Source organism: Bos javanicus, chromosome 12, assembly GCF_032452875.1.
Source record: "Bos javanicus breed banteng chromosome 12, ARS-OSU_banteng_1.0, whole genome shotgun sequence".
Lineage (NCBI taxonomy): Eukaryota > Metazoa > Chordata > Mammalia > Artiodactyla > Bovidae > Bos > Bos javanicus.
This window is the reverse complement of record NC_083879.1, coordinates 20,163,134-20,183,929: the sequence shown is the minus strand read 5'-3', so window position 1 is coordinate 20,183,929 and position 20,796 is coordinate 20,163,134. Positions and strand designations below refer to the sequence as shown.

Here is a 20,796-nt window from a genome sequence, read left to right as displayed (position 1 = left end):
TAGATGTAGAATTCTTCTCGGGTGGTGTTAGTGCTTCCAACAGGTTGCATATAATATTTGGTTGTCTCTCTTTCGGTGAAATTAGAAGCTGTTTATGCTCAAGGCCTAAGTTCATTAGGGGTTGCAAATTAGTAATATTCTAATTTTTATCTTCTTCATGTATTAGCAAAGAGTCTGGGACAAAGAAGCTGCTTGTTAAAAGCTACCTTCTGTCACAGCACTTACACAGGCTGTGCTGAGTTAGTTAACTCAGCACAACTCAACATCAACTCAGAGAAATATCCATATACTGGGGGTAAGCCATATTAAAGAAAGAAAATGGGAGCAGAAATATATTACTTAGGGTTCATGATACAGTGGCTATACACTTCACGGTGTGTGTGCAATTTATTTTTTTCAAATTCAAAACATCAGAACTGTCCAACCTTTCAACAAAAGAAGGCTATGCAGTTGGATGTGAGAACTGTTTCTCGAAATGTCTTGAAATATTTGGGTTTGGCTCCTGAGAAGCCTTTGTTTACTCTGAGCCTCCTGTCCTATTGCATATTTGTATTGTGGCAAGAGGAAGAAATTTCATACAAAAATTGAAAATGCGTGAAATCTTGTGCATTGAATGGGATCTCCAAGATTCCTGACAAAATGATGTGATCTCTTCTAGAATTCATTAAAGAGCGGGTTACAGAAGAGAGCTACATTAGTCCTCTCAAAGTAGGTATTCATCTGAGTCATCTAGTGTTGATGGCTCTAGTGAGCCCCCATGTTTGTGATGTACATAAAGGAGAAACAGATCAAAGAAGTTTTGCTCTGTGAACCATTGCAAACAACTACAAAGGAATTGATGAGTTCAGTCTTGTCAGTGCCTGCCTTTTGAATGCACAAGTTAATGCTTGACACATGTGAATCTATTTGTACTTTTGGTATCCCCGATACCTGAACAAAAATATCAAGAGCTGCTGCCTTTGTAAAGAAAGTAGACCTTCACCATTATCACACATAATACTGCATGAGGGTGATTTCACTACAAAGAATGTTCCCCCAGATATTGAAGGCTGGTTTGAACATTGTGGTGAACACCATAAATTTCATCGGAGACTATGCTTCAATCTTCTCCCTGACTCCACGTTTTGACAAAGTAATTGGGACCAAGTACAGTGTGCAGAAATGAGGTGACTTTTCAAGGACCATGTGCTTACTTGATTTTTTCCCCTCAATCAGATATTATTTTACCATTTATTTACATGTAAACACAGATGAAAGGAAACAATATAAAAACTGAGTAGTACGTGCACTGATGCTGGCAAAGATTGAGGGCAGGAGGAGAAAGGGGCGACAGAGGATGAGATGGTTGGATGGCATCACCAATTCAAGGGACATGACCTTGGGCAAACTCCAGGAGATGCTGAGGGGTAGAAAAGCCCAGAGAGCTGCAGACCACGAGGTTGCAGTCGGACATGACTTGGCAACCGAACAACAACAGAAGTGTGTGCGTATGCCAAGATATAAGAAGAGGGTAATTATTCAATACTAGGTGAAGATCCCTGGAAGAGAGAATCTGGACAGTGTCTCCAAGTCACAGCTGGCTTTAGCTCTGCCAGCAAGGCACCCAGTTCCTTCCAGAGAAGTGAGGAGGCAGAGTGTTGAGTGAGTCAGGAAAGCACAGACTCATGACAGCTTATTCATCCAACAGGCTGTCGTGTGGGTCAAGTGCTAGATATCCAGCAAGAAAATGGGAGGGGGCTATCTGTAGTTTCCAAGCTTCTGTGGTTTCCAAGAGCAGAAACACAGCCTAGAGGTGAGAAGGACAAACAGATACAGGACAGAAGAGGAGGACAGACATTTCATCAGCGCACAGCCAAGGCAGGCCAAGTACAGAAAAGAAGCCAGGAGTTCTGACCCCTGATTCCAAAGTTAGTACAATGGTAGGTCCACCTTGCTGATGACAGCCTCACCTTGCCTGCTTCCTAAGTCAGGCTGCTCCAACTGGCTATTGGCAGGGTCTTAATACCTAAGGAAATAAGCCTGCTTGTTTGAAACTGAGGCAGTAATTCAAGGAAAGAATTTCAAAATAGTTTATTCTCTTATAATACATGGTAAGTGCAATTAAATTCTAAATAAATTTCACACACCCAAATAAGGAATTGTGGCTTCTCTGGTGCCTCAGATGGTAAAGAATCTGCTTGCAATGTGGGAGACCCAGGTTCAATCCCTGGGTCAGGAAGATCCCCTGGGGAAGGGCATGGCTGCCCACTCCAGTGTTCTTGCCTGGAGAGTTCCAAGGATAGAGGAGCCTGGTGGGCTACAGTCCATGGGGTGCCAAAGAGTCGGACGTGACTGAGTGGCTAACACAAATAAAGAATTAGGATGAACACAGTACAGCAGTTGTGCATGCATATTAGGAAATTTCTAGTTTAGAAAAAGGACATTGACGAGATTAATTTTATTCTTGCTTTTTTTTTTTTTTTGCAGGAAAGAAGAGAAGCTTAGTAAATGAAATAGTAAACCCAGCAGGTGACATAACAACTCACTGACATGAGATGAGTGATGCCTTTATCCATGCTTTTTCCATGGGAGATTCTGCTCTTTCTGTTTGGCTTTTAAATTTCTGGATAGGAGAGTTTATTGGAGAAAGGGAAAGATATACCCAAATGAATGCAGAGTTACAGAGAATAGCAAAGAGAGATAAGAAGGCCTTCTTAAATGAATGATGCAAAGAAATAGATGAAAATAATATAATGGGGAAGACTAGAGATCTCTTCAAGAAAATTGGAGATATCAAGGGAACAGTTCATGCAAGGATGTGCTTGATAAAGGACAGAAACAGGACCTAAGAGAAGCAGAGGAGATTAAGAAGAAGTGGCAAGAATACAAAAAAAAAAAAAAAAAAGCTATACAAGAAATGTCTTAATGACATGGATAATCACAACAGTGTGGTCTCTCACCTAGAACCAGACATCCTGGAGTGCGAAGTCAAGTGGCCTTAGGAAGCATCACTACAAACAAAGCTAGTGGAGGTGATGGAATTCCAGCTGAGCTCTTTAAAATCCTAAAAGATGATGCTGTTAAAGTGCTGCACTCACTGTGTCAGCAAACTTGGAAAACTCAGCAGTGGCCACAGAACTGGAAAAGGTCAGTGTTCATTCCAATCCCAAAGAAGTGCAATGCCAAAGAATGTTAAAACTACTACACAATTGTGCTCATTTCACATGCTAGCAAGTTTATACTCAAAATCCTTCAGGCTACAACAGTTCATGAATTGAGAACTTCCAGATATTCAATCTGGATTTAGAAAAGGCAGAGGAACCAGAGATAAAATTGCCAACATTCGTTGCATCATGGAGAAAGCAAGGGAATTAAAAAAAAAATCGACTTCTGCTTCACTGACTATGCTAAAGTGTTTGACTGTGTGGATTACAACAAACTGTGGAAAATTCTTACAGAGATGGGAATACAGCCCATTTTATTTGTGTCCTGAGAAACTTGTGGATCAAGAAGCAACAGTTAGAACTGGACATGGAACAATGGACTGGTTCAAAATTAGGAAAGGAGTACAAGGCTGTATACTGTCACCCTGCTTATTTAATTTCTATGCAGAGTATTTCTTGCAAAATGCTGGGCTGGATGAATCACAATTTGGAATGAAGACTGCTGGGAGACATATCAACAACCTCAGATATGCAGATAATACCACTCAAATGGTAAAAGTGAAGAGGACCTAAAGAGTCTTTTAATGAGGGTGAAAGGAGAGAGTGAAAACAGCTGGCTTGAAATTAAACATTAAAAAAACTAAGACCACGGCATCTGGTCCCATCACTTCATGGCAAATAGAAGGGGGAAAAGTAGAAGTAGTGACAGATTTTACTTTATTGGGCTCCAAAATCACTGTAGACAGTTACTGCAGCCATGAAATTAAAAGACACTTGGAAAGAAAGCTATGACAAACCTAGACAGCATATTAAAAAGCAAAGACGTCACTCTGGCCACAAAGGTCCATATAGTCAAAGCTATACTGGCTTTTCAAGTAGTCATATACAGATGTGAGTGTTGGACCATAAAGAAGGCTAAGAATCGATGCTTTTGAATTGTGGTACCAGAGAAGACTCTTGAGAGTCCCTTGGACATCAAGGAGATCAAATCAGTCAATCCTAAAGGAAATCAACCCTGCATATTCTTTGGGAGGACTGATGCTGAAGCTCCAGCTCCAGCTCCAATACTTTGGCCACTTGATGCAAAGAGCCAACTTACTGGAAAAGATCTGATGCTGGGAAAGATTAAAGGCAATAGGAGAAGGCGGTGACAGAGGATGAGATGGTCAGATAGTATCATCAACTCAATGGACATGAGTTTGAGCAAACTCCCAGGAGACAGTGGAGGACAGAGGAGTCTAGCATGCTGCAGTCCATGGGATTGCAAAAAGTTGGACACAACTTAGTGACTGAACAACAACAGAGTTTATTGTTGTCTATTTTTATCATTAATTTATATTTTTTTCATTAAGCTAGGAGAATATATTCCATTCAACACATTTTCAACATGTGGGATTTATTGAGGATTCCTTTATCATAGTTTCTTTAAATGTTGTAGTTAAAAAGAAAATGCATTTTTCATTTTGGTGACATAATTAGAAAAACAGATTGTGTCTACTGCTTACATCTATCTTATTAATTCTGTTGTTTAAGCCCAGTTTATTCTCACTTTTTTTTCCCTATTCTCATGGGATGAGAGAATAAATGCTCCTCTATCAGCAAGTTCTTCCTAAGTTCTCTTTATATTTCCAGTAGCACTTGCTTTATGACTTTTGATGCTTTGATATTTGATACATGAAGATTCATGAAAATTAGAGCTTCATTATGTATTATATCCTCTTTCATTGTAAGATATCCTTCTTTATCTTTAATAATTTTGCATAATTCACCCTGAACTAACACAGTATTAGGAACCCTGCTTCTTTTGCTGCATTTCCCTGGCATGATTTTAGCAGCTTCTGTCTGAGAATAGCATATATTTGGACTGTGCTTTGTAATCTGATTTTAGAATTTTTTCTTTCAATAGGTTTATACTTGATGTGAGAGAAATGTTAGGTTCCATCATCCTTCACTGCATTTTTCCTTTGCAATGTTGCACACACACAAATTAAAGACATGCACATATATATTTTTTCCTACATGGTCCTTGATTTCTTTATTGTGTGCGCATTTTCATTCTGATCATTCTAAAGGTTTATAGTCTGTTCTAAGATCTTTTAGTTGTTACTTTATAAGTTTACATATATTATCATATTTTAAAATACTTAACTAGAACCTGATGAGTCACTGCTACAAAAGATGAGACGTGGGACTTTCCTGGTGGACCAGTGGCTAAGATTCTGAGCTTATGCACAGGACCTGGGTTCAATCCCTAGTCAAGGAACTATAAGAATTTCACATGCTGCAATTAAGACCCACTGCAGCCAAATAAAAACTTTTTAAAAAAAAAAATGATGAGACAATTACTACACTTACACCTACTCCATCTTGCCTATCCTACACTGCCCAATTTTGGTTTATTATAATATTATCATCATTAACATTGCTGGCTGTTACCTTTGTACTTTTAAATAATACACTGACACCTGTCACTTGGTTTATCATTTTAAATGGTAAGTTTGGAGACTGCTATAAAAGATGAGGAAATCATGCTTCCACTGCTTTTCCCTCTATCTCTCATTCTTGGTTTGTTTCACAATTACTAGTGCTTTACTGCTATTATCATTATTTCTACATTATACTATATTCTGTAATCATAATTCCTACAGTTGCTTAAACTTATGCCTTTTCCCCCCAATCTTTTATTTTATTGAAGTATGGCTGACTTACAATGTCATGCTAGTTTCAGGTATATATAGCACAGTGATTCAGTTATATATATATATGTATATATAAAATATATATATATAAAAATATATTCTTTATATATATTATATATAATATATATATTCTTTATATATATTATATATAAACATATAAATATATATATATTCTTTTTTAGATTACCTTCCTTAATAAATTACTATAAAATATTGAGAATAGTTCCCTGTGCTATACAGTAGGCCTTTGCTGGTTATCTATTTTATATATATTACCGTGTGTGTTCATCTCAGCCTCCTAATTGATCCATCCTGCCACTCTCCTGTTTGGTAACCATAAGTGTTTTGATGTCTGCGAGTCTATTTCCATTTTGTGAATAAGCTCACTTGTACCTCTTTTTTCTAGATTCCACATATAAATGATATCATACGGTATTTGACATTTGTTTGTCTGACTTACTTCGCTTAGTATGATCATCTCTAGGTCCCTCCATGTTGCTGCAAATGGCATTATTTCATTCTTTTTTATGGCTGACTAATATTCCATTGTATATATACTACATCTTCTTTATCCTTTCATCTGTCAATGAACATTAGGGTTGCTTCCATGTCTTCGATTTACTATTTGCTCTCCTTACCACCGTAGCTATTCCATTCATCTCTTGATTGACATCTTCCAGTAATTTTTTTTTAAAATAAAGGATACAGAAGTTCTTTTTTCCTGGCCCTTTTGCATGCCTGGAAATATGAAACAACAATTTGACTAGGTAAAAAATTTCTTGGGTCACACATTTTCTGAGAACTTGGCAACATTTTTTCATCACCTTCAAGCAGTTAATATTGCTAAGAAAAATCCTATAACCAAAGTTATATTTTCCCTCTTATTTCTGTTTGATGTTTTTTTAAGGCCTAGATTCTTTCCTTTATCTTTGAAGTCCAGGAGCCTTGCTAAGCCATGTTTCAGTGTTGATTTTGCTGATCCTTCTTTTTTCTTATTTCCTGGAACAGCTGGGCCTATTTCAAACTATGGATTTAGGCCTTACTTATTTAAGGAAATATTTACTCTGTTATATCTGAATATTTTTTCTGTTTCCTTTATTAGAGACAAGATTTGTAGGAAAGTTGAAATTCTTTTTCCTGCTTCCCATATCCATAATTTTCTCAATAATCATTTCAAATATTTAAATATTCTTTCTCATTTATTTTTTTTTTCCAAATCTACTCTTTATTTCTTTCTAAGGAGTTTCTCTTTTTAAAAATCACTTCTGTAATTTAACTATTTCTTACTTGAGCCAGTATAGCTCTTCTTTGAATTATTATTCAGAATAGCCATATTTAAACATTTTTAATGGAAAAATGTTCCTCTACCATTTGTATCTATAATTGGTCTAATTTTCTGGAATGTTAACCTGCCTTTTGCCAAATCCCTCTCATCTATTTATTGATTTTTCTCAGTATATTTGTATCATGGGCCATACAAACTTTTTTGCATTAATACTCATATTTCTATGAGATTTCTCATTAATTTATATGGACTATTCTTACACAGGTGAACTATTTTCTAAAATATGATAAGGCAGAGAGTACAGAGAAGTGAGCTAGGTCACTCATCCACTTGGATTTCTCTCTGCCCTGTAGCTTTGCCTCCCACCCAACAGGAAGTAGTAGGCTTGGCTAGCTTGATGGTCAACAGGGAGGCACTCAGCATTCCTCTCCCTTCAGCTGCAAGACCATCGCCCACTCTCCTATGCTGCCTTTTAGCCAAGATAGCATGTTTCTTCACTTCCTCTTTAAGCTCTGAGTCCTCTCACGTGACGCGGGGACACCTCCAAATTCACCTTCATAGACACAGATGTCACCCTTCACGGAAACCGATGGTTTCTCTCCTGAGAATTCTTGGCCCACTTCAGGCAGGCTCTGTGTTACCTGAACTCTGAGAGTCCTGCCTTTCCTTTCAGCCTCCGCTCTAAACCAAACCCAACCCGACTGCGTTAATCAGGAGTTGGGCTGTTTTCAAGTTTCATGTATATTTTCCTTTCTAACTTTCAAGAACTATTTGAGTCGTGCTCAGTGGATTTCAAAAAGAAAAGTGGGACCAGACGCCTTGACTCTGCCATCCCACTGAACACCTTGATGTGGCCAAAGAATGCCTTTGGATCTGTTTCTTTGAAAATTAGATTTCACAAATAATATGATCTGATGAAAGATGATCTCATGGAAACATGGGTCATGGCTGAATGCAAATAGAGTTACAGACAATAAAGTTTGAAAATCTCCAATATGTTCAAACCAGTCCCATTTCCACATCTTACAACAGTATCAGAGGGCCCATCTGCTGGTGTGACCTGGGGTTTTTATCGTACCTCTTTATAGACCTTAAAACAAGGCATGTGACTAGAAAGAGCTCCTTATTGCTGAATATCACTGACCAAATCTCTTCTTGGAGAGTCAGTGAGTTAGTAAGCTTTTTAAAGTTTACAGTTGTATAACTGCTTATGCATTCTCAAGCATTTTCTAATGAGTTAATTAAGTTGTATTCTTTTTTAGCCTATATTACCTATGGTATTTTTATTGTGATAAAATATACATAGCCTCCACCAGTCTCACTCTTTTTGAGTGTATAATCCAGTGGTATGAAGTACATTCACATTATTGTGTAGTCACTGCCACTATTCATCTCCAGAACTTTCCATCATCCAGAAATGCAACTGAACCCATTAAACACCAACCTCCCCCTCCCCATTCTCCTCCTCTCAAACCCTGGTAACTATTTAATATAGTTTTTAATCGAAAGAACTAACCTTAACAATTGTTCCTCTTGTTATATTATTGAAAATACAAGGGATGCAGACTGTAATAAACATGAAGACTTGCTGTGTTAGGTAGAGGCACAGCACTCAACCTTGGGGGATGACATCTACCGCTTCCTCTGTGTGGCTCACTCAGTCTCTCTATAAGTATGCTCTAGAGCAGCAGCAGCAGCAGAGAAGTATTAATCTTTTTTTGAGTTTGCAAATTCTCTCTTTTTTTTCAAATTGCAGCATAATTCCTTTACAATGCTGTGTTAGTTTCTGCTGTACCACAAAGTGAATCAACTGTATGTATACACATATCTCCTTCCTCTTGAGCCTTGCTCTCACTCCCCCATCCCACCTCTCTAGGTCATCACAGGGCACTGAGCTGAGCTCCCTGTGCTACACCACAGCTTCCCACTAGCTAGCTACTTTACGAGTGGTAGCGTATGTATGTCCCACCTTCTCCTTCCCTCCCTGCGTCCACAAATCTATTCTCTGCATCTGCATCTCTGTTCCTGCAAATAGGTTCATCAGTACCATTTCCTAGACTCCATATACATGCATTAATAGATGATGTTTGTTTTCCTCTTTCTGACTTACTTCACTCTGTATGACAGACTCTATGTTCATCCATATCACTACAAATGACCCATTTTCATTCCTTTTTATGGCTGAGTAATATTCCATTGCATACATGTACCACATCTTCTTTATCCATTCATCTGTTGATGGACATTGCATTATCCTCAGTTTACAGATGAGAAAACTGAGGTAGCGCAAGATTAGGTGACTTGTCCAAAGTAATGACGTGTCTGGGCCTGGAATCTAGGCACTAGGATCACAAAGGCAAAGCCTACACAAAACAAGCCAAGAGGGTTTAAGCGCTAAACACTATGGTCCTGAATTTAGGCATTGTCTTGCCTTGGCCATTTTTTGGAAAATATTCTCTTCAAGATCACTCCATGAACAATCAGTGACCAAAATCCATGGGCCTCTCTAGGCTCTCATTTTCCTCTGTCTCTCTGATGCTTTTGAAACTCTTAAGCAAACCTTCTTTCTTCAAATTCTCTCCTCACTCAGCACCAGCAGAGTAAGTTGAGAAGCATCACTGCAGTAGAGAAACTTGAAACATGCAGTGGGTGATAAGAAAAACCGGAGAGCCCTGAGCAAGGGAGCAACGGGCTGAAAGTGGTCCCTTAGGAAGGTCAGCCTGTAGGACCTTCACCAGGGAGGCTTGGCTGGGTGAGATGAGGAGCTGCTCTAGGAAAGATCAACGAGGCAGCTGTTACAGGGATCTGGACATGGTCATGACTGAACTCCAAGAAATGTTTATGCTCTAAGGGAGTTGATTCTAGAATGTACCATTAGAATACTCAGGATGTGATTTTAAAAAATTCTCATGAAACTCATTGCTCTTGTATTTCAGGGGAACGTGGAGGTCTATGGAGAACATGGTTTTTCTGATTACTCAATGTTCCTTTGTCCGGTTCCACAGGAAAATGCCTCTCAACTCTTGCTTGTCCTAAGCAATTTTATTGTGAGCTATCAACTCTGAGTCCCACAAATGTGAATGTGTCTTCTTTATAATGTCTGCTAGAAAACGCAAAAGGAAACGGGAGGCTCATGAAACTTCACAGCAGGTGTTCTGCGTCCTCACCCAGTCTAGGCTCCATCTGTCTTTTCTTCTTGTATTCACCCTTTTGCCATATTTTCTCACTTATTGTGGAATTAATTTGTTTCACTGTCCCTATGTATTTTTGAAAGATCCTCTCTCTAAGTGGTTTCTAGAATAAGGAAGGGGAGAAAAAACAAGAGAAATGAAATTTAAAAGGAAAGAATATAATCCAAGCAAGTCAACGCTAAGAAGACAAATGAAATTTAAAAGGAAAGAATGTAACCCAAGCAAGTCAACTCTAAGAAGACATTTTTGAGACAAGTGAGAAAACTGGAAAATAAATGGGTATTAGATTATTACAGTTGCTTCAGTTGTGTCTGACTCCTTGTGACCCTGTGGACTGTACCCTGCAAGGCTCCTCTGTTCATGGGATTCTCCAGGCAGGAATACCGGAGTGGGTTGCCATGCCCTCCTCCAGGGGATCTTCCCAACCCAGGATGGAACTCATGTCTCCTGCACAGCAGGCAGATTCTTTAGCCACTGAGCCACCCAGGAAGCCCTAGTAAGGGATTATTATTAATTTTCTTCGTAAGGCATGGTATTGTAGTTATCTTTTTAAAGTCCTTATCTGTAAGTAATTCATAATGAACTATTTATAAGTGGAATATATAAGCATCTAGGATTTGCTTTAAATTACTCCAGGAGGAAAAAAAAGAGTGGATGGGAATCAGGGGAGAAAAATATTTAAACTTTTTTTTTTTAATGTGGGAGACTGCAATACAATGGCACTTCTTACAGCAATGTTTTTGAGAAAAGTCTTGGATATTCTTAGAGAGTCACTGTACACAGCTCGTTACCTGATTTGTGGGGAGGATTTTGCTAAACCTTTCCCAGATGCATGAATGGTCTGTTCACAGTGAAAGCAAATGTGTTTGATTCACATGATGCTTACTGAAGTCAACAGAGGGCCCTAGATTTTAGATTTTAGTGAGAAAAACAGAAAGGAAAGGAATAGATCTTCATTAAACACTTAATTTATTCTAGGTCCCATGCTCAGGGTCTTCACATGCATTATCTCAGTTTTTGCATCAGCCTGGTTGGAGGAGTATTCCCTCCGTCCTCTCTGGGTTTTCTCCGCTCCTCTCTCCTGAATGGATGTGTGGTAACTGGGTGGATCACTGAACTGGGAAATTTATCATCTTGTTTGCAAGGGACATGTAAGGAACTGATTACTGACTCCTGCTTCTGACCTGTTGGAAGCCATCATGGTTGGAAGTTAGGGAGCTCATTTCCCCTCAAACCCAAGAGAAAGACGACACCGCACCTTTGGGGCACAGAGAACAACACCTGAAACTGGGGCTGGCACTTGAAGCTCATTCTCTCTGCCCCTCACCATAGCCTTAGAAGGAGATACGAATACTCCTCTGTACCTGCGAACAAAGGCCACGGAGGGCACATAACCTGCCCAAGGCACCGCAGCCAGTTAACAGCGCAGCCAGTGCATAAATAAAGCTCTGACGACCCCAAACCTCCTTTCTTTTCAAGATGCAAAGGCTTCTGGAATGTTCATTCTCATCATCTGTAAAATGGGTTGAATAATAACTTCTTTGCCTACCTAATAGGAAGGCAGAGAGTGTCAAGATAAAGCAGCATTTATTATCACTAAAATGACAAGCATAGGGATAAGTGCAGCAATAGTTGTCTAACGCTTCACCTTTTTTCACAGCACTTCTACATGTATCCTCTGTAAGGCAAGACAATGCTCTGTGGCCCACAAAAGGTATCCTACTGGTCACAGTCATTGAAATTCTTATACACCTTTATGTGGGGAGAGAAAATTCCCTCCTGGGCCTTTTAGGGAAGCAATATAATGCGAAGGTCAAGGGCACCAGCTGTGGAGCCAGATTCTGCCCTGACTGCCTAGGTGAATCTGAATATCAGCTACTTAACCTCTCTCTGACAGACAAATATAGAGCCTCCCTTATGGGGTGGTTTGAGATTAAATGAGACATCGCATATGGAGCCCATAGGAAGAACTCAGTAGATGTTAGCAATAATTATGGGGACGCTCAATAGCACTGCTGGGTTTTCCGAGAGGTGAGACATTCATCTCCAGCCATCTCAGTTTCCTCCTCCTTTCTGCTCTTCCCCAACTCCAGCTACAGCTCACAGATCTTGTCTTTGTTCCTTTTCAATTTGGTGGCAATTGCAAGCCAACAGATCGTTTTTGAAAGCGATAACTTAGTGATTACCAAGTAAGAGTTTGCCACTTTCGTATGTTAAGCAGATAGAATTGTTCACCTCCCCTATGTCCATTAAAAAGTGATGTATTTTTATATATTATTTTTCTGGACAGCAAAAATGCACATTTTCCTGTCTGACTCCATCAATCATTTTGTTGCTGAACTGATGAGATCCCCACTGGGGAGCTGAGTGGTGATTTACTCTGCACCAGTGTATCCAGCTTGGTCTCCAATGTCTACTGAGGATACTCGTGTCTACTAATCTGGAAAGGGATTTTGGCTCAATTTTGAGGAATTATTATCTATGAGGGATTGAACTAATAGAAGAACAAATTGTGGGGGACTGAGACAAAAATTCCAGAAAGTAAAGCAAGATTCATGGAGTAAATACTTACTAGGTCTTCAGTGCTGACTCTCATGAAGTGTCTCTTGATTGAGAATAGAGCACTGTTCCCTGCTTTTCTCTAGAGAGAGCATGGGGACAAGGTTGAATATTATCTAGAAATAGTTTTTTAAACATGTCAAAGGTTCAGTGAAATCCTCAAATGGGTCAAGGGATACATCTGGCCCAGTGTCCTTTGTGGAAGAACTGAAGGGAGGCCAGTGACCTTGCACAAGAAAATGGGAGATGTTGGGGGGCAGCAGTCAGGCGAGCATTCTCAGCAAATGAGCAAAGAGAAAAATTAAGAGGAGAGGTAAAGGAGCCAAGGGATTTTTATCGCCAGGAATGCCAGTCATTGTTGCAATATAAATCCCCTCCAGTTCCCCAAACATTCAGGAAAGTCTTACATAATGTTCCTAAGTGGGTTTTTGTTTTTGGAGGAAACCATGCGAAAGGATGCATTTAATACTGGAGCCAATGGCAAAGGCAGAGACTAAGCAACAACCATGAGACAGAACAGAAAACAAGATACAGTGAAGACTGGACGTAGGAGTTAAGTGTGGTCATGCAATGTACACCCTTTGGACACTTATGTAAACCTTGGTGTGGACGTAGGAGTCTTCACAAGGTTTGAAATAGGGATAATCTACCCTTCAGGAACACACGTCACCAGAAAACGTCAACGTTGTTTTTCAGTCGCTCAGTTGTGTGCAACTCTTTGCGACCCCATGGACTGCAGCATGCAGGCTTCTCTGCCTTTCACTATCTCCCGGAGTTTGCTCAGACTCATGTCCATTGGGTCAGTGATGCCATCCAACCATCTCATCCTCTGTTGCCCCCTTCTCCTCCTGCCCTCCATTTTTCCCAGCATCGGGGTCTTTTCCAATGAGTCAGCTCTTCGCATCAGATGCAAAGTCTATGTCGTAACACCTGAAGTGGAAAAAAACCTGCTTATTGAAAATTTCACTGAAGCTTTGACATTCCTTGTACAACAATTTCCAGATGATGTTCACCCTTTCCCTCCTCACTAGTGGTCACCTAAACCAGCTTGTGCTTTTCCACAATGGGGAAGAAAGTACTCACCCAGTAGTAGCGGGAATGCTGATAACGACTGGAGAGTGTTTACGTAAATCATCAAATGATTTTAGCACTGTTGATTTTTCCATAAGCCTTCTTAATCATAAATAAGAAACCTGAGATGCAAAGAAGAAAAAAAAAATGTCAGATTTACTCTGAAAAGAAACAAAGACACTTCAATAAAAGGAAACAATGGGATTTCTAAAGTAACCTTAGAAACTCACAGAGCTGCCATCAAAAGTCCTTGATGAATTGTTCGAGTTGGATGTGAGTTCTGTGTGGGGAAAGGTCAAAAGGATAGTTTGTGTTAAAGCCTGCCCTGGACTGATTTTGACAGCTGCTGGCAAAGCTCTACGGTCGGCTGGGAGTTAACTCACTGGATCCCACCTGCTGCTGGGGTCCAGTGAGCAATGGAGGAGAAGGCAGGCAGGGATGGACCTCAAACACTAAAGTGCAAAAAGACTCGGTCTCTAACCTGGACACTCTTGGGCTGAGCATGTGATGTGGAGAGAACAAATGACTTTATGCTGCCACAGGTAATGAATACAAAATTTCAGCCCTTGAAAATGGAAAAGTCTATACGATTTCCAAGTATTTTTTAAATTAGATTATTATAACTGGTTAAAGTTATTTTCCATATGGTAATCTTATTAGTTAAAAAAAATCTGGAAAGGTTGTCTTGGGTTTCCTTACACATTACACAGCTTATGTTTTATAGCTGTGAGGTCATAGCTGTGAAATATCCCCCTTTGACAACTTGACTATGATGTATGCTGGTATATTTCAGTAGCTCAGGGTGATTTTTCAGCTGGATGAAAAGTTCATTCCATTCCATCACTGCTGATATCATCTTCATTTCCATTTCACCCATGAAACGCAAAATGCCAGAGATTTGGAGACACCATTTGGGACCAGTTGCAAAAGTAGAGATTGATAAGATGGTAAGAGAAATAAAGAACACAAGCACTCCATATAACCCAATACTAATAATTAAAATGTCTTGCATTAGTTATGGTTGGCTCAACTCTTTGATAGGGTAAGATAAGAATCTCAGTTATATGCAGAACTTGAAGGAGCTGCTGCTGCTATTGGAAATACAAAGGTTGGCTCATATCCCCCCTTCCTCATGCTTTTGCTGCAGCGTCTACAGTACCAGCACAGTTGGCCTCCAATCTTAATTTGCCAAGATATCCACAGAGAATCACAGTGGAGCTTCCTGGCAAGCAGTGAACATTTTAGGAAATATATAAGAGAAGATGGCAGTTGGCAAATACCACTGGAAAATCTGTTCATATTTACGTGTCTAGTGAAATCTATGGCTTGAGGTAACCTCAAATTACTCTTTTGAACCAGAGAAAAAGAAATACATGCACAGATAGTTATTGTGACTTCATTTATAATAGTGAAAAAATGAAGACAGTCCCATGGGGGTTAGATTAAATAAATGGTTAAATACATTATGCTATAGTTATATAATAAACTATTGCACAGCTATAAATACATGCCTTAGAAGAATATCTACTGAAAAAAGGAAATGCTTGTCATATACTATATTATGTAAGAAAGTTATTGTATTTCATTAAAGTCACTCAATCGTGTCTGGATCTTTGTGAGTCCATGGACTGTAGCCCACCAGGCTCCTCTGTCCATGGGATTCTCCAGGAAAGAATACTGGAATGGGTTGCCATGCCCTCCTCCAGGGGATCTTCCTGACCTAGGGGTCAAACCTGGTCTCCTGCATTGCAGGCAGATTCGTTACAGTCTGAGCCACTGAAAGTTGTTTACAAAACTACATACAATTAAAATCCAAATGTGAGATATACATATATCGATGAAGCTATACTAAAAACAATTCTTTATAATCATCCAAAAGGTTTACAACAAACACTTAAGAAAATGTAAAATGCTAAATGCATAATCTTTCCTTCTGATTTGATGCATTTAAAAATGTATATCAAGTCTGAACTTTCAAGTTTTAGAAAGCTGATCACAAAAGGTGGAATTTTCCTTTAATCAAGATTAACAGAAAATCACCAGGAGAAGAGAAACATTAATCAGCAGCCCTACTGGCCACACTATAACCAAAGAAGCACTCACCACTGGTGTCATTGCCAGTCACATCAAACAATATCTGGGTCTCTCTTTTAAATGGCAGGGGCTTTTGTTTGTTTCTCCCCTTCTTAGAACTCAGGGAATTAAACTTTTTGAGAAAGGCACACATTCTAGAGTACTTTCTATAAATATAAAAATCTAGCTCCAGCAGGAAGGAAATAGGCCCCCCTTGGCTTAAACCTCTAATTGATTATCATATGTTTCTTGGGAGGTTCTGGTGTTCTGGGTGAGAACTTTCACAACGATGGCATACGAGATTCCAGTTAAGTCAGGCAGCTCATTGACTTGAAGGGTAATTATCCAGCTTCTCCATCATCTCAGGTCTGGCTGCTCTTCGTTCTGCCCCTTCAAGCTACTGGCAAATTTAGCTCCACCACAGGATGGGAACCCAGTGAAAGAAGCCCAGTGACGGTGACGCACGGCAGGCACTAAGGGTCTGAATCAGTCTGTGGTGGTGAGCGTAGACGCTCCCTATGGATTAGGTTAGAAAGCAGTCATGTCTGGATGTGAGAGTTGGACTGGAAAGAAAGCTGAGCGCTGAAGAATTGATGCTTTTGAACTGTGGTGTTGGAGAAGACTCTTGAGAGTCCCTTGGACTGCAAGATCAAACCAGTCCATCCTAAAAGAAATCAGTCCTGAATATTCATTGGAAGGACTGATGCTGAAGCTGAAACTCCAATTCTTTGGCCACCTCCTGCGAAGAACTGATTCCTTGGGAAAAAACTCTAATGCTGGGAAAGATTGAAGGCGGGAGGAAAAGGGGACAACAGAGGATGAGATGGCTAGATGGCATCACCGACTCAATGGACATGAGTTTGAGCAAGCTCCGGGAGTTGGTGATGGACAGGGAAGCCTGGCGTGCTGCCGTCCATGGGGTCGCAAAGAGTCAGACACGACTGAGCAACTGAACTGAGTGACTGAAGAAAGGGCTGGACTAAAGAACAACAGGTCCTTCCAAGAAGTCAATCAGGGGTGTTCTCAGACAGAGGAGAAGAATCCCAACAACACTGCCTTCACTTCTGGGGTTTATGCAGGTCCACATGTTCCTCTAATCCTGGAGTCAGGCCTTAGGTATAATTGACGTGAGATGGCCTAATAGATGTAACATTCTTTAATGGAGAGAACTGCTCCAGGCAAAAGGAATAGTTTGCTGACTACGCACTGTGTGCTAGGTGGTAAGGAGAGGACAAGAAAGGTAGTTTTATTGTCCTCATGAGAAGGACAACACAAATCTAGTCTGATCTGTATTACCATGGGGGTCCTTCCATCTCTTCTGGATCCCCAACTCCCAGGGCTGCCTCTCCAATCTCCCCTCGAGTCTGAACGCCGTGAAGTGTGGCCCATGCACCCGAGCTCTCTTCTTTATCTTCCTCCATTAAAAGCTCCAAAGCAGCTTCCTCTGTAGTACTCATGCTGGACGACAAATCTGGGGAACAGTCTGATGACTAAGAGGTATTTAAGAGCTTTTATTGGTGACAAAACAGAAACCCAAAGAGTTTGAACTACTAGCTGGATAGCTCATAATGGCGCAGATGAGACCCCATGACTCTTATTACTTGTGTGGTACTTCTATGGCTTCCCAGGTGGCTCAGCGGTAAAGAATCCGCCTACCAAGCAGGAAACACAGCAGATGCCAGTTCAGTTCCTGGGTTGGGAAGATCCTCTGGAGAAGGGCATGGCAACCCACTCCAGTAATCTTGCCTGGGAAATCCCATGGACAGAGGAGTCTGGTGAGCTACAGTCCATGGGGTTGCAAAGAGTCGGACACGACTGAAGCGACTAAACCACCACCTCCACCTCTTCTGCCATACGGCCTTAACACAAAGAACTCAATGAAACCCAGAATTTTAGCCCAAAGGAATGAGTTATTTCCTAATATAAATTCTCAGGCATTTAGATTCCCACATGAAAAAGAGATTTTTGGATTAATGGACTTTCTGGGCTTTTATTACACCATCTAATCCTACCCTACCTATACTTAAGACTAAACTTGGCAAATAGAATTTAGAATTTGCTTTTAGGCACAAAACCTGTGCATAGTAAATTGAATGACTTATTAATAAAAGAGAGGGAGCATGTGGTGATGAAAGGGAATGGAGCTAACAGTTCAGTCTTCTACTTTCTCCCAACTGTGTGCCTTCGGGCATGAAACCAAGGTAGACTAGCTTTGCTGTGAAAGAAGGAGAGCTAAGGCCAATTTCAAGCACAGAATGTGAATTTTATCCAGTAACACCTTATTGTTCGCACTCAATCAGATGTGAGCACCCAAGGGTGCAGGATTGGGGCCAGCTCTGCACCTGCAGAGGTAGAAGTCTTGCAGCTCTTAGCACCCTTATTTTCACAGGGAGGCATCTTACAGCACCATCCTCATCCTCATGGGCTCTCCCCTCCCTGGCCTTTCATTCTTTGGATCTGGAAGTTTCTGTCTTTGCCATATATGCAAGTAGCTCAGACTCCTGGTTGAAACCCTCTTCTATTAGACCTAAACATCCACAGATGGGTACAGTAAAACAGTCTGTGTCTGTTCTCCTGTAAGATGTTGGCTTTTACTGATTTTCCACAGCCTCCTTTGGGGGCTTCCGTGGTGGTTCAGATGGTAAAAGAATTCACCTGCAATGCAGGAGACCTGGGTTCGATCCCTAAGTCGGAAAGATCCCCTGGAGAAGGGAATAGCAACCCACTCCAGTACCCTTGCCTGGAAAATTCCATGAACAGAGGAAGCTGGCAGGCTACAGTCCATGGGGTCGCAAAGAGTCGGACACAACTGAGCAACTAAGCATGTACGCATGCAGCCTCCCTTGGTTGGCTTCTACCATTTTGGGTGGATACTATTTATGCACCCTTTTATTCCTTTATAAAATACATTGCAGTAAGTCGCTAGTGCTTATTTTTCTGATTAAAAAAGTAATAAACAATAACTACAGGAAAGTTGGAAAATAGAGAAGAGAATGAAGAAAAATAATAATTTCCTATAATTGCATCTTCCAGAGAATACCACGATTAATCTTCTGCTGTCTTTCTTTTCAGTCTATTTTTCTCTGGATATAGCATACAATTAATTTTAGTTGGAATACACTTTTATACCCATGTTACCACACATGGATTTAGGGACATTCATTCACACAATGTTTTTGGTTACTTTAGACTAATATTTAAAGCTACTGCAGTAATTTCCTGAATATATACAGAGGGGTGTAAAATCAAACTTTGGAAAACAGCATAACCTCCCTGAATCTCAGGTTCTTCATCAATAAAACAGAAGGTAAACAATGCTGATCTGCAAGATCCCAAGATGATTCTTTTTTAAAAATAAAATATGAACTTGGAGGAATATCTTCCCTCCCTTGATTCTGCCACAAGAACCACAACCTCAAACACCAAGTTTCTACCAAATGCTTCCAAGAACAACAATTTGGGGCCTATTGTAAATACGGACCCAATGTGACCTAAGAAACCAAAACTGGCACAATTTTGCTCTCAGCAAGTAAAGAATGAGTAGATCCAGACAAGTGAACCATGGTTCTAAAGAAAGTAATTCATGTTAGATGTCATATATTGCATCTTTCTGGGGCATCAATTTCACTTTTTCATTTAAGGACAATAGTTAGAGGGTAGCAGAGCTTAGGTTTCCTTTGAAGGAGGAATTTTCCTCTAGAAGGATGCACTTCCATATTGTCAGTGGTTTTTTGGTTTTTCTGTTTTCCTTACTTCAGTAATCCTTCTTCTGATGACTACCCTTGTTTCAGTTGGATTCCTGACTTTCTGTTCTCCTCATTCAGTATTTTATTATTTTTATTTACACTATCTCCCACCTCAACCTTGCTTTGTCTTTTTGTCTTACTTTAAAAGGGCTTCCCTGGTGGTTTAGATGGTAAAGAATCTGCCTGCAATGGGAGAGACCCAGGTTCAATCCCTGGGTTGGGAAGATCCCCCAGAGAAGGGAATGACAACTCACTCCAGTATTCTTGCCTGGAGAATCCCATGGACAGAGGAGCCTGGCGGGCTACAGTCCATGAGGTCGCAAAGAGTTGGACATGACTGAAGTGACTTAGCACACGTGCACGCAGGGGAAGATTATGTGAAAGAAAATGACGGATAGATTCATCTCTAGGTCCCAAGACTGACACTAAATGAAGGTAGATCAGATGGGACCCAAATCTTTCCACCACTAGGAGAATTCTTTGATAAAAAACCATTTGCAAAAACCAAACAAACAAAAAATAAATAAAGCAAGACACAGACCTCATACTCTACACAAGACAGAACTCAAAATTGATCAAATACCTAAATGTAAAATAAAAACCTTTTTTTAAAATGAGAAGATATGCTTATAATACAAAACTTTTAAATTTCTAAAATAAAACAGGAGCAAATCTGCATGGCCTTGGATTTGGTGTTGAGTTTTTGCATATAACACCAAAAACATGAATCATGAAATGGAACATGGATATGTTAGACTTATTGAAATTAAAATCTTTTGCTCTGTAAAAGACACTGTTAGGAAAATCAAAAGTTAAGCCACAGACTGATAAAGGACTTATATCCAAAATACCCAAAGAACTCTTAAAACTCAACAATAGGAAGACAAACAGCCCAATTTTAAAATGACCCAAAGATCTGAAACAGATGCTTCACCAAAGCAGACGACAGAGAGTAAACAACGATATGAAAAGAGACCCAACATCATTTGTCTTTCAGTTCAGTTCAGTCGCTCAGTCGTGTCCGACTCT

The 20,796-nt window shown here is 40.1% G+C and overlaps 1 long non-coding RNA gene across 1 annotated transcript in view; it reads right to left on the bottom strand.

Annotated features, from left to right (window-relative positions):
* Window positions 1–10,836: 10,836 nt before the first annotated feature.
* The window catches only part of LOC133258258 (uncharacterized), a 231,702-nt gene continuing 221,742 nt past the window's right edge, over window positions 10,837–20,796 (bottom strand). Inside the window, exons 4-6 of the long non-coding RNA XR_009739889.1 lie at window positions 13,961–14,070; window positions 12,891–13,807; window positions 10,837–11,831 (exon numbers count right to left, since the gene is read on the bottom strand). This is a non-coding gene — a long non-coding RNA (uncharacterized LOC133258258). The remainder of the gene's footprint in view (window positions 11,832–12,890; window positions 13,808–13,960; window positions 14,071–20,796) is intronic.